Genomic DNA, 15,547 nt, shown 5'->3' on the forward strand with positions numbered 1-15,547 from the left:
ATTCTTTCGATGAATTCAGATAAATGGATCTCTACCTGTCATATCCGACTGATTTTGAGATATACATGCTGTCTTATTTTAATCTATCTACGTAATTATCTCCTAAACTCCTGCGTTCTAAACTATCATATTCATTATTCGAAGCATGTCTTAGAGCATTACATTTTTCAAGTAAAACTTACTTTGTTGTAAAACTTATCGTCTAAAAGAGAAGGTAAGACAACGTGGTGCTTTCTTGCTCATGTTTTCCTTATGTTTCATACGATAAGTTTTACGATATTACAGTTAAAATGATATTTAAACTAATCATTTATCGATCCAAGTATCTTAATATTTTCTTGTAAAGAATTAAAACGTGCATCGAATGGTGTACAAAAAATGTATAGGTCTATTTAAAAAAGAACGAAAGTCTCTTTGAAATCTCAAAGGCACGTCCACCTAGATAAATCTTGTGATCATCACAAGATGTTCCCCACGGAACAAAGTAAGTTTCACGTAAAATATTTTTTCGAATAATGAATAGTTTGGAACTAGGAAGATAATATAATTGCACGAATAGATTAAAATGAGATACCTTGTATTTTTCTCGAAAATAACATCTCTAACACGATTTCGTTACTCTCCAATTTCTACTTATCTTCACCTATAGAACCTTCCTCGCTGCAATTTTCAGCAATTTACGACATACGAAGTATACACAATCGCCTCGGAAAGTAAGTTAACGGTCTTACATTTAAACTTTTAGCGGGAGCGTTAACTTATTTCCCAAGGCGACTGTATATTCTCTTAAATCGTACGTCTTCATAATCGTCGTTCGTAGAGACATCAACGCCTGGAACACGGCGATAAATCGTAATTCCAGGCGAATCTACGGTCGAATTCGAGGAAGAGGTGCGGTTCGTGCGAGCATAAAAGTATCGCGAAAGGATGTTCTCGCTTTCGCGGGCTCAGTCATGGCTTTTATCGACGTAATTACTCGTTGCTCACGCGCGTCTATTGATCTTAAACGGAAGCAACCGGAGCCTTCGCTCGCACGCAGCACGCATTTTAATGGGAGACGTACCGTTTCCTCCGCCGCAGAATGGATTAGTCATGACCTCCAAGAAGTTTCCCAGAAAGCCAGAGTAACGAACCGTCGTCGTCGCCTCTTCTAGATGAGTGACGTGTTCTTACAAGTTATATCTTGCACGAGAGTGTCGTGTGTTGCTCGGGTTCGTCTTCATCTTGTTAACCGGTTCGATGGTTAATAATTTGCTTCGATCGTGAGAATAAGCAACGGATTTTTTTTGGGGGTCGTTGATCGATAGTTGCGGATCAATTTAGTGTTTTTCGAATACTACTTGCTGCTCCGAATGCTTCGAGGATGTTTTTGTGGGATATTTCTTGGTTAATTCTCGGTATGTATATTGTTGAGATAATTATTACACTTTTCTTCAGTATGAAGTGGAAGTTATAGGAGATATATATATAAGAAATCTTTGTCGTTAAAAGGCTTGAATCAGTTGAAAGGGATAATTGTTTGCAGCGATTCTTGTTTCCTGTGTATTTAAGGCAACCATTGGTTTCTAACAACTGTAACTCAGTACTAATGCGCTATACCTATCGCAAATACCGTATCGATATACGAGTATTCAGTTGTTGGCTGTAAATGTGCATCGTTTACTTCCTCTTTCTTCAATATTCCATTAAAATACATTAGGATGAATTATCCAAAAATGTAAATTATTTAAAGACATTGGACTGTATAGTATATCTACTTTTCCGAATTTTTGTTATACCAAAGCACAAGAAGACTAATGGCTAATGGATTAGTTGATTCAACCTTCAGTCGAATGTACATTTGAAAATCAAGTTCGACGTGAAATTGCGTCTTCCTCTGTTATCTCATCATCTTCGTGTCAGCTTACATTATACGCGACTTTGTTCAGGTATGAGGTAATTACGTAGCACGCAATCCACGAACAAGCGCAAGTTTTGCCTTGAAAATGTGTCTTCTATTCATTAACATGACAATGTCCGACCCTGGTCAGCTGAAACGAACCTTCACCATATGCAAGCGCGTTCCACGCAAGTGTAGATTCATTGTCTGTTTTGTGCCATTCAATTCTTTCTCAGGGTCGTCTGCGTGTTTTCGAGGACCTGGAACATTGCAGGCTCCGTAAACTGACTGATAAGCCGTTCTGCGAAGCAAAGTTCACGCGAATGCGGTCTCAAGATCACATCTTACGATGCAAACCAACAATTGGTATTACGTTAATAGAATTCACAAAAATACCAAATAAATTTAACGTTTGTTTTATAGAAGTTTAATTATTCTCTAATCTGTAACACCAAATTGGATCATGTCGACACAGCTAACACAAAGAACCTGTACTCTGTGGAAGATCCGGTAATAAGTCAATACTTTATACCTACACGACTGTAAAAGAAACCATTGTTTCTTTGTGTAACTAGAACAAACCATCTACATACCCATAATCGTCACAAAACTACGAAGCTATGCAACTATGAAAATTTCACGATCTCCAAAAGCTCATTGCAATAGCATCTAACTATGATCACTAATTCTCAAGAATTTTATCTCAAAACCATCTTCTCCATCCTCACAAATTCCTTAATCCAAAACTAGGTTACTCCGCATACCAAAACTCAAGTAACTAGCAAAAAAAAGAGCAGATTAATATACCGATGACGAAACATTCTCGACATCCTCTCATCTTTCTCCTTCGCACCATCCTAACCAACAGTAGCATAATTCGGCCTGGGGTCCCAGCAAACTCTAGTCCCATCTCTGGGGTCATCTTTCCACGCGACCAACACACACTACATAGTCCTATACGAGTCGGGTGACTTTTTACGCGTCTCTGTTCCTCCTTACCGGCCGTTCGCCTCTCCCTTCCCTTTCTTTGCTGTCCGGCTGCTAAGTGCGGGTGGCGAGGACCGGACCTCCTCCCCCCTCTCCTCACGCTACTCCTACTCGAACACGTTGCCACCACCACCACTACCACCGTTGCAACCGCTCCTCGTGGATCTAACACGTTCGAATTAGTCGTCTCGTTAAGCAGCCTCGTGGCGCGTCGTCGATCAACTCCGTCGTTTGTGTTTGCCTCTCTTGGATCACCAAATCTTTAGTCGTTTGGCGAACGACAACGAGAAACAGCGATTCAACGCCGCGGACCGGTTCGTCGCGTGTTCCTCTGACCGATGCACGCCACAACCACGGATCCTCCGGTGCTGAAATCGAACTGGAACTACCTGCGCCAACCTCGATCGCTTTGTAGACCGGTTTCGTTCTTCCATCGGGCTTCCAACTGGAATCCCTAGTCTACACGAGTTTGCTCAGAGAAGCTTTATTCGAGGTTAGGTTAGACAAAAGTTGGGGAAATTATGCGAAATACAGACTTGTATTTGAGTGTTGGGTTATGCTAGGTCGTGTGATAATACAGTAGAATTTGTGAGGTGACCGAGATATAAGCCTTTCGGTAGTTTGTGAAGAGACGTGTATGTTCTTGTATAATCGTTTCTCTTTTTCTTTTTTTTATTTCTTCCGACTGTTCCAAACTTCATCAGTTGTTCATTAGAAATTTTTTTATTATTGCATAATTGTAGGAGTATCAGGTTTCAAGTTGATGAACAGCTGATACTTTTTTTTGTGAGATTGATAATATTATTGGGACTAAAGAAGAGAGGAATAATAAATCAATAAGAAACGAATTTTCATCTCCAACCTGAATTATTGAACAGTCGATATACGAAAACAAATATGTTTAATCACTAAAAAAAATCACGATTAAATTATCTCACAAAAGACTCGGACATCAAAATTACTCATGTCCAATAAATCCCCGGACAAGAATCTGTAATTGTAGAGAAAGAAGTCATTATTTATCGGCAGAAGTCCAATCAAGTTGTAAATTAGCATTCGTCGACTGATAATCAAACAGCTGATTATCGAAAACATCAGTAAACAGATACCTGATCGAAAAGGAAGGGAAATTCGTCGAAAGCACGGTGCTTGAATCACGCACAGGTAGACTGGAGGAGGCAGCGTAAGGTCACGTGTCTTCAGTCGAAGGAGGATCGATAGAACCGCTGGAATCAGCCGCCAGTGTACAGTGGGACGAAGATCGATCGAGGCAGGTGGATCATCGCGCGCGGCTCGTAGTCAGGGCGTGTCGCTCGAGTTCAGAAAACTTGGTTTCGTTACTGAGCAGCTGAGAACCGCTCTAGTGGAATTACAGTGCGAGCACCAGTCTACCATTTAATACTGGCGCGTCAAATGTGTGGCGCTAAAATTGTGATCTACACTCAAGTGCAATTGTCATTCGTGTCTCTGAAACTTGTATTATTACATTGAATTTTTATTTACCGTACGATGACAAGTGTGTAAGAGAAAAGTGCAAAAGTTGGATAGTGTACAAACAAGTGAAAACACGAAGAAATTTTGGAAAATTATTATATGGTATTATAGTGTTTGGTTCCTTAGAATTGAAAAGAGGGGACGTACTGATAATTGATAATACACAGGATTCTTCAGGAACTTGCGAGAAAAACTGATTCATCCACAGGGTGTGTATTTTTATTCCTTATTTCAAAGTAAATGATAATCAGGATATAATATCTCTTTTTAATGAAATAACGAAAGTATTAGCTACTTAATGTCGTGATTATGTGAACAATTCCCTGAACAATTAACAGTTAGAGCACGATATTAGATCTATGACGCTCCCGTAAAATATTTCGAAAACAAAATTACCGAAAGCTATACGCAAATGAGCGAACATCGCATAAAACTGCTGGCAGCGGTAAACATCGAAATTACGTCTCGCTAAATGCCGGTACTCGTTGCGTTATCTCGCAGCAGACGGTCGAAATTGAGCGTGTGTACGTACGGGTGCAACAGCTGCGTAGAAATTTTTACGAAACGATACACACGCGTCGACGGTGCGGAGTCCGGTTTTCCAAAAGTCAGCGATTTGCCGACCGGTCGCGGTCGTGTAACCGTGCGGTCATTGTTCGTAGTTTACGAACTCGGAAGGTGCGCGTATCGTATCCTGCGAAGAGGAAAAAGGACATCTGGCGTACCGATGGAAAGAGAAGAAAAGGTGGGGGGACGGGTGTCGCGTCGGTAATGGGCGAACGTTGGACTTTCTGCGCTTTCCTCGGTCTTGTTACGTACCCTCCCTTGTTTCGACGTGTTCGTGCACGCACGCACGCGCGCGCGCGCTCAACCGTGCATTAGTGTCACGTGCAGTCAACGAGGGAATCCTGCGTGACCGAAGTTCCTGGCGTGCCTCGCAAAAACCGTGATACTTGTTGCTCGTCGCGTGGCTCGATGTAATAATAGTTTGTCCATTCGTTGCGTCATTATTTGAGGACGCGTCGCGAGTCGAGAAATCGCGCCGTCTCGATATCGTTCGTGGGGACAGTGCGGGCACATCGTTCGAGAGAGACAGAGAAACGTTATTGAGTTTGCGTAACGAAATAACGAGCGCCGAGACGACCAGGTAAATATATTAAGACGTTTGCGAAGATATACGTTTTGGGTTGGATTTAGGTTATTCAAATGACATGAAAGATGCAAATAAGAATATTGACTTTTTTACACTTTAGAAAGGGCCAGATAATGATATAAATATTTACTGTCAGCAATAAGTATCGGAAGAATTATCATTGGTTACTTTTATTGAGAAAGTGTACGATACTTTGATTTATTTAATGTTAATAAAAAGGGGAGGTTAGCTTGGCTTCGGAGAGGCACAAAGAACAAAGTTTTAATAAAATAACTGGAAAATATTCATTCGGTTTGTACTACATAAATATCATCGAGCATTCTAATACTTATGATTGGATTTTCGATACTTATAAATTTGAAGGAAATTCTTTCGTAAAAATCTTGATGATAAAAAGACACTTTAAAAATGAGTAATACCCTCATATTTAAAAATCATAAAAAGATAAATTGATAAAGTAAAATGTGATGATAAAAAGATGGACAGAGATTATTGAAATCATGTTGACCTTTAATTAAAGATCAGGTTCTTTTAAAATTAGATTAAACACAATTGCATCCTTTAAACACGAGTATACTCGTTAATTGCTTGATTGAAACCTGTTATATCATTCTCGTGGCGCTCGTTGGTACAATTTACACGAGTTTCTTGCTCGGTTTTTATAGCTTCTACCTGTCTTGCTTTTCTACGTTCCATCTTACAACAAAAAAGGATAGCTATCTCGAACGTAGTTAAGCCAGCACAGGTACAATCAGGTACATGCGTTCTTCTACCTGCGGAACCACGTTCTTTCGTCGAAACGCATTCTTTCAGAGAAAACATTGACAAGGTGAGCTAGAGATATTTCCTTTGCGTTGAATTATATCCAGAGAACTAAAACGGTGTTCAGCTACTTCTAGTACTACTCTACTACCTTGTGAGCAAGGCTAATTTCTAAACTAAAATATTCTATCGCCTAACAGCATCCATAACATTGACAGCGCTGGTAATCAAGAAATATCAATCCGTGTAATACAAATCATGACATAGCAAGGCTGTACATTCAAACATCAAAAAGCAGTACCGACTGATGTCTTAGAACTGTAGACTCACTTAAAGCCGTATACTGCATTCTGTTTTAGCGTTCTACTTTTGTCTAATTATCATTTATAACTAGAAGAATTGCAAGTATTAATTTGTTAACCGAGGAAAATGAGTTCACTCGGATTTTTTATATCTTAGACATAGCAATTTTTTTGCGTGTGGATTCCTATATTTTAATATATCGTTCTGTGTTCGTTGAAAATAACCTGTATCATATTTATATTTGGAAAAATAAAAATCGACCTATTTGATTATATTTATGATTACAGCACGACTCGGTTAAAAGACTGAAAAATTGCGAGGAAAAATTGTTACAAAAATACGCACAAATTTTTATTCCGCTATAAAGTACATCGACTTCGTATTAAAATTTCGTTTATACAACCTTGGCCGAAGTTTCGGGTTTTTATGTGCCCATATTTCTGTCAATTTTTTGTCCCGGTATCTTAAAACTTGGTTACCTTGACTACTCAGACGATCTCGTATATCGCGATCATTACTATATTACCGTTCTATTCTATTTATTCTATTATCCTGGTACCGTGGATTAACGAAGAACATTAGAAACTCATTAAGAACACGGCGTAGGGTCATCTTTCTCGTAGAATTCGTGTTGTCCGGCCAGGTTATTTCCGACTCGCAATTCCGATATTTTTAGGGGCGATTCTATGTTTGGCCGTGGCACGGCTCTTGCCTCGTGTGTTATGTTATAATCCAGCCCCGAAATATAGCGGACATCTGGGCAAATATACAGTTCGATTTCACGAGCGCGGCAGACGAACAACAATTGACTAGCGATCGAAATCGCGGTCCGCTTTGTTCCGTTTTTAAACCTTTCGAACCAGGAAAGAAAACATCCTTTCGAAGCAACGTGTTTATAACATTTCCTTTGTTCTGCAACCCCAGTTTGGAATATCTTCCTTCCGATTGAGTTTTCATTAGTTTGGTGTATTTGGACTTACTGGATTTAAATCGCGCGCGTTTTTGGAGAATACAGGAGGAATGGAAGAAGGGAAGACTGGTTCGTGATCGAGCTACGGGGTTTATATTTATTACTATGTAGAAAATGAATATATATGTTTCTAGATGTGTTCGCAGAGAATTTTAAACTGTTCGAGGAACAGATATTCTTCTTGGTTAGAAAGTATTGCGAAGGATAAGGAAAGTTCCGCTTGAATATTACTCATATATTATAATATTTTAATACAAATTACTATATAATTAACATGGTCGAAAGGAACTAGAGATAATCAAAAAATGTCTGCACTTATACCAAGTAATATTGAAATTCTTAAAAATCAAACATCCATCATTAACCGTAATCACATATTATTAAAATCACGTATTGGAAAAACATTGAGAGAAAAATCACGAAACTTGGACAAAAACTATAAGATAATTCGTATAAAGAGTATATATAAAATCTTGAAATATACAAACAAAATGTTTTATCCGAAAGTTGCTTAGTAGAATTTAATATCGAACAACGAAAGGTAGATTTCGATAAATAAGTTAAGTAAATAAACAAGGAATTAAACGAACCGCAATGTCATCTAAAGTATAATTCTATAAATATAGTTTGCTAGACTAGTCAACGATTACCGCGGTGAATTTGTTTCGTATCAACGCAAATATGACGAGTACACTGTGCGATAAGCGAGCAGAAGTGTTCAAGGTTTCAGTTAAATACATTGCCGCGTCGATCGTTCGACTGGTTGCGATTCTGCTCGCGTATTCGCTGGTTAGAGCCAGCTATTTCCTCGGGACGATGCGACGGTCTTCTCCGAAGCGATTTCGTACGATTATACTTTTCAATGCTGGCAGTATTTAATTATGCGCTCGAGCGACCAATTCGTCGAAAGGTTGAGGCGCACGCTGCTCGCATTGCCGCGCAAATGTAAATGACCGTGAATGTGAATTCCCGGCATGTTAATATACCTTGCTCGATAAACGCTTTTAGTTCCTACCGCGATAAACGACTGTTTCACAGAGATAAACTGAGATAAACTGTGAATTCCGTTGCAACAGGGATTGAAACGTTAGATTACTAGATGCGATAAGAAGAGCAGAAGTCTCTGTCTCACGTGCATTTAAGCTCATGTTGCTTTGCAAACTAAATATTTATTATTGTACGTACATTGAGACTTCATTAAATGAACAGCTTTATACAAATTATTAATTCCTTTTCTCTGAAATTTTCCAACGATGTATCACAAATCTTCAATAAACCGTGCTCCAGTTATGTACTACAGTATTGACTCACAGTATTAACAGTATTGACAGTATTAAAATATTAACTCATTAAATTATATATTGTATATTATAATATATATGTATATATATTAGATTATATATTAGAAGAAACGGTATATATTGAAACTTATCAATGTTAATCCATATTCTATTTTGTAACTTAATCGCGTAAATACATATGTACGTTTAAATGATCGGGTATAGATATGCTAATATAGACGTTCTCGTGTGCTTCAATACACGTGACCTAGAGACCTCGAATATCGATGTACAAGGATATTGAGACGTATAATTACCCATGTAATTAAGTACATGAATTTTTAATTCTTTAGAACACGTTACACGCATTTTGAGCGTACAGGATCTCTTTAACACGAATTCAAAACCGTGATCTGTAGAAATTACCAAGTTTTTGTAATGAATAATTATTTTCTTTTGTCGGTCGATGAATTTGATTTATTCGATGGAGATGCCTGACGTTAATTGCTAGCGATTTAATGCGTTATCGAGGATTCCTTTCAGCGGTCTGGTTGGAAGCATTTTAAACGGGACCCTGTTTCCTGACCCATTGAGCGCTACAATCAAGTTTAATTAGCGGTATTATGAGTCAGCTAGGGTCATTAGCGTGTCCAAATACGTCGCAGTTTGTGCGGTTATTTAGAAATCGCTGACCTGAAAGCTTTGTTTCCTAAACTAAACCGCATTGTCGTCGCCGATGAAGTATCTTAACATATTGTTATATAATTGGCTGTCTCTTACGCAAACTCTATCACGCGTAAGCAGCTACTTTCATAACTGGATAATTTTCGCTCACTTTATTTCTACACAAGTTAATAAATACTATCCAACATAGTAAATAACTTACACGATATGATATTTTAATAATTGTTTAGCAGCTCTGGCTAGTCAATAATGTGTTAATATAGTGTATATTACGTGAAAGTGACTAATGATTTCAAAGTTTATAGAGATGCAGTAGTTAACCTGGTAGTCGTTGGAATATCAAACTGAATTACATACAGAACCATAGATCTGTCACCTTGCTATCAAAAGTCCATAAAATACGTATACGTGTCACAGTGAAAGCGTAAAATTTAGTAAATGTAGTATATGGCGACTAGTTAAATTACTATATCACAAAACTACGAAGTATCATAAAATCGTAAAACTGTCTACTCTATCCAGTAAATATAGGTATTCATCTATTGACAACACAGTATGCTGCTGTCAGTAAAATTTTTAATTTCATTGTTCGTGAATATATTTACTTACCAAATTAGCATCTGTATACATTGACCGGTAAGCATATATCTTTACTAAATTAATACATTCAGTGTAACATATCCATATTTTAAAACGAACCATTTATCTCTCTCAGTCTCCTTTCTCCGCCACAAAACCGCACCCAGATACCAAAAATATTGACCCATTTTCACTTTACGTGTAACAATCGACCACCTAAAAATAGCCACTCTATTCACTAGAACGTCCATATCTCCTACTTGTGTCACGATTCAACGAAATATCACAAAGGCTGCAACGAATTCCAGTCACATACGCCCACGACGCACGATATATGTGTACAACGTTACTTAAGTCCCTTTTCAACGAATGAATAGATCGCCAGACGTAAGTAGCCTCTGGTCTACAAATTACGCGGGCATTTGTCGTTCAATCGTTGTTCAATCTACAGCTTGTACCAGCAGCTTATTTATCTTGTTAAGCGACGAATGCTCTTTCATGGGACCACCGTAGTGTTTCAACAATGGGTTTACGATAAGAAACGCGGGAAAAGACGGTTTCTATGATCGCGATACGTTGCGTGAATTCATCGCGTGTCGAAAGTCGTGCTCGGTTCGTCAATTAGGTTCAATTGATCGTAGGTGCGATGCATTCTTGGACGAATTATGTAGTCGTCGTTTGATCGTCGTTCGTGGTGAATGCAATAATTATATGGGTGATGCAATGATTCCTATTGTGGAGATGGTAATTCGCTTGTGATTATTACGTGGAAAAGATAATAAGGTTTGACTGACGCTGGTCAAGAACTTCTGATAATTAAAGTGTTTCCTCGTTTTTTTCACATCTGTAGAAGATTTTACAGTTAATTTTTTATGTTAACTGCATTATATACGTTTGATCGTTCACCATGTTCGGTTTGTTCATCGTATCATAATATGATACCTGCCAAGTAATCTTAGTCGTTGCTTAAATACTTTTCCAAATGAGCTAGGCGATATTTAAATTGTAATTAATTCCTCATCAATCATCTTACGATATTTGGTCGTCATTCCTGAAATCGTTATCAACTATCCTGGAATTTGTATGACTTTGTCAGATCTTGCCCATGGAAATCTTGGTAACAGTTTGAGAACAGATTCGAAAAGAGCGCCGTTTACGAGCGACTTAATGGCCGTCCGTTTTTAATATACAACGAAATCCGGCGTTTTCCAGGCGCATGCAGTTATTTACGCAAGAATTACTTTAATGTTTACGAGCATCGAGGAGCGTGGCATCGTCGCGAATTTTCCAGATTTAATGGACCGCGGTCGGGAATCTAGAAATAGGGAGTTAAGACGAGCGGAAGTTACGCCTTGGTTGCGAGTTAGGCTACCGCGAGTAACAGTCGTTCTGAACATTTTAAGCACTTTTTTTTTTTAAATCTTCGCGTTCCTACGGTTGTACGTGGTCCTCCTCGCAGATGTACGAAGATTGAAGCAACGAGCTTGAAAGAACGTATACTCTTCGTTTTTACAATGGAATTATTTGCCGATTTGTACTTTAGAAGTATTTCCTGACCAGAGAAAGAAATACGAAATTAGGATAAAGTTTTTTCAGGATATTTACATTTTACGGGATATTTTATTTAAATTATTTTAAATTATTAAAAGGATATTATTTTATGTAAATGACTCAAAATATCCCTTGGACCATTGATACGGTAAGAATATTACAACCAGAAATTCAAATGCCTCATTTACAAAATACTAAGAGAAAGATTTATGAATTTAAAAAGTTGGCAATCCTCAATGTTTGTGACTCAAATAACTCCATTGTGCGACGCTCCACACAAAAGCAACCGTTGACGTATCAATTCCGAAAAAATCACTCTCTTTATACGAATGTCGATAGAAACTCGGAATATTTTTGTTGAAGCACATGTACCTACGATTTCACGTTCATTTACACAGATAACACGGTATTGACAAACTTCAAAAGATAGTAGCTCGGTTTTACGATTAATCCTTGAATCTTTTACCCCTTTCAAACCGCATTACAGAATACCAGAATATCGCTCTTAATTTAAAAAAGTGTTCGCTTTACTCACTGACAATTCCTCGAATCGACAAACACACTGTGAAACCGATTGAACGACGGAAAAAAAACCAGGCCATAGAACATTCGATACAGAACGAATCCAATCGCGCCATACACACGGACATGCAGCCTACACGCACACAATATCATCGCAAGAAATGAATTCTCTGTTAGAGAGCATCCCGGTTCGTTCCGAAAGAGCGAAATAAAAATTCCCTTTCGAAAAAGCGGTAACAAAAAAAGAAGGAAAGGACAGAAACAAAAAAAGAAGGGGAAGAAAGGAAGAAGAAGAGAGAAAGATGGGGAAAAAAGAAACAAGCAAGTGGGTAACAAGAGGAGGCAAAAAGGAGACGCGAGAGAGGATGCGAGAGAAGGAGAGAAAGGAATAAAGAGAACACATTCGACGCGGTAGTTTCTCACGGCGGTGGGAGTGTCGCAAACTGGCGACGAAATAAAGGCGAAAGAAAAAGCGCATAATGTCGCAGCTCTTCCCAATTACTGCGATTAAACGGATTCCCTTGCTAGGGAAACTATTACGCCGTGAAAGCCAGCGGTCGCTCGTGCGATGGCGGGAAGAATGGCAACGAGAGAAAAAATCCCTCGGGAGAGTCGCGTCAGTGAGACAGAGAAGGAGATAATGGGAACCGGGGGGGAAAGGAAAAAAGGAAGGAAAGGAAGAGAAAAATTTAGTAGGAGAAGGTGTACAAAAAGGGGGTGGTTGAGGTTGATGGAAGGAAAGGGAAAGGCAGATAGAAGGCGGAGAAACGGGAGAAAGGGACGACGATGAGGATTTATGTAATTTGTGTATATGACTTGAATAACTGCCTACATAATATAACGCTGGTGGCTGGAGTGCGCGCGAGCAGGCGACGCCCTTCATCATGGAGCTTTAATTAAAATTACGTACGTTTGCTGCTTGTAACGTGCGCTCGCGACTTCTCTCTCTCCTTCTCTTGCTGCAACCCTCTCTCTGGTCTACCGCTGCTACCTCTTCCTGTTCCTTTCTTTTTCCCTTTTTATCACTCTCCGTCTCCGTCTGTTTAATATTTTTATGAGCTTTTCACGACGCCTGGACGTACACTTGCACGTACAGGGTCTCTCGAATGTACTCGTACCGGAGAGGATACACACAGTGTCTTTGAAAGGCGTTCATAGCCGCTGCTTAAAGTGGTACTTTTTTCGTTTCTTTCTCTCTCCTCCCTCTTCCTCGTTCCCGCGTTCCCTTCCTTTCGTCCCCTTTTCTTCGACCGTCTATGCGGCCTCGCACGAGCCTCTCCCGGGCCCATTCGTACGTGCGTAGGTGGCGCGAATTCTCATTTGTGAAATTCGAATGAAAGAATTTCCATGGTTAGTCCCGCGACGCTCCCGAGACGTCGATTGTAACAACGTCCGCTGAAAACCACCGTGGATTGTCCTTAATGTCGGAGTGACGCGGCCCCCGTGAGAGTTCACTCTCGAGACGCGAGCTGACACCGCCGCGCCGACACCATGAAAAGAGCGAACACAACCGCGAGAACGTGGATGGGGGAATTATTTGCACCTGTCGAAGCGGAATTGTGCGACCAGTTAAGTTCTAGAGAGGCGTCGTAAGGCGTTATAAGACGTCGTAAGAAGTCTACGTTAACTGAACGCGCTTCGTAATTATAGATTTACGTGGCAGGCTTGATGATACGAATATATAGGGTGGTGTTATTCAGAGATTTAATTGGGTTGAGATTTTGTTCTCCGGCTATGCAGTATTTAACAGTTGTTTTGTTGGTTGATTATTGTGGAAGGGTTAGGTTTACTATTGCACAATTTTGATTCAGATAATTTGATTCGGGAAATTTTGTTCTCCGACTATGAAGTACTTAACAGTTGTATTGTTGGTTGATTATTGTGAAAGGTTTAGGTTATTATTGCACAATTTTGATTCAGATAATTTGATTCGAGAAGCTTAGGAAGAATTTGAAGAAATTTTAACGTTTTATCGAATATTATATACTACCTGGTATAAGCGTTGGGAATTTACTCGTTACCTATATTTATTGGAAAATTCTACCAGATCTTACTTTATTTGATATTTTATCGGTGTAAAAGCAGCGATAATCGTTGAATTTGTACTCAACATCAGCTGGTGTTCTGATACTTATGGTTGGTAGTGTACATCTTCTTTCTTTCTTCGAGGCCATCTTATAAACTTTACAAAGATAGCTGGAACTCTTTCCCCTGAAAAGTCTTTCATCCTTTTTGTTAATGGCGTAATAAAAGTAGCTTCTACAAGATTCTATATTTAGTTGTCATTGAATAAATTTTGTGAATAATTAATACCTTTCAGTGAAGTTGGCAATTCGTGTATGATGATATTTCTGGATTTATTTTACTCTAGGCAAATTTTCTCAAATCCCGAAAAATTTAATGCGGAGAATCGTTTTGTCAGTCACCGTTCGTGACAGGAAACATCGATTTTGCAATAATCTTCGCCGATCTGAATGTGTTTGTTCCGTTGGCGGTGTGTTGTGCACGGTCGAACCGCGATATCCACTGTTTGTCTGTTCTCTTCAATCACGGCGAATGTAACGCTCGCAACAAGTGCACGCGCAAATGATTTTTTTATGGTACTTTGACCCCCAAACGTTTTATCCGCGTTCTTTATTTACTCGAAACCTGAATTTATTTGCTAGCAACCGTACGTCGCGACGTTGAACGCACGAACGGACGCGTTTCGAATATCTAACGCGTTTTTATCGTTTTCTCTCCTTTTTTCTGGATTCTCTCTATGTGAGGATAGACTAACCAACCAAAATATTTTTTTACGATCGTACCGAACGTTTTGAAAAACAATAACATTCTTAAAAGAAATTGGAGTGCAACGAAAAATTGGACTGAGGGTTTTTCTATGATAAACTTTCTAGAAGATATGATTTTCTAGGAAGTATCTGATTTAGTTGGAACTGCGATAAAATTTGAAACGCTCCGCTCTAGTATTTGTCTGAATTCTTTCGAATAACTTGAATAAACGTTCTGTGGTTAAACCTGAATTTAAACTGCAGGAAACCGCAAATGTAAACTAATCCCGGAATATTAACCGCAGATGCCAGTCTGTGAAACGCAGTTTTATGAAACTATGTTTTTTTCTTATTATATTAGTCAATTCTTCTATGATCGTAAAACGGTTTAATATTGCGTACAAATAAAAGGTTTCAAAATAACAATAAAAGTTTCGTTTTGCTAAACTCTAAAGAGTCTCCTTAACACTAGAGGAACTTAAGAAATTTCGTTTCTTTTTCCTTCGAATTTTTAAAATTATACATTTAAATACATTCGTTCTTGAATCTCATAATTTTCAAGAAGAACGAATTTTTCAATTCTGTATATATCATCGAGCCACGAGGGCGCAA

The 15,547-nt window shown here is 38.8% G+C and overlaps 1 protein-coding gene across 2 annotated transcripts in view; it reads left to right on the forward strand.

Annotated features, from left to right (window-relative positions):
* Window positions 1-15,547, forward strand: part of LOC138189769 (ankyrin repeat and SAM domain-containing protein 1A) — an 81,581-nt gene that overhangs the window by 49,213 nt on the left and 16,821 nt on the right. The gene's annotated exons all lie outside the window — the stretch shown is intronic.

This window comes from Bombus flavifrons, chromosome 2 (genome assembly GCF_040668555.2).
Source record: "Bombus flavifrons isolate JBK064 chromosome 2, iyBomFlav1_principal, whole genome shotgun sequence".
Lineage (NCBI taxonomy): Eukaryota > Metazoa > Arthropoda > Insecta > Hymenoptera > Apidae > Bombus > Bombus flavifrons.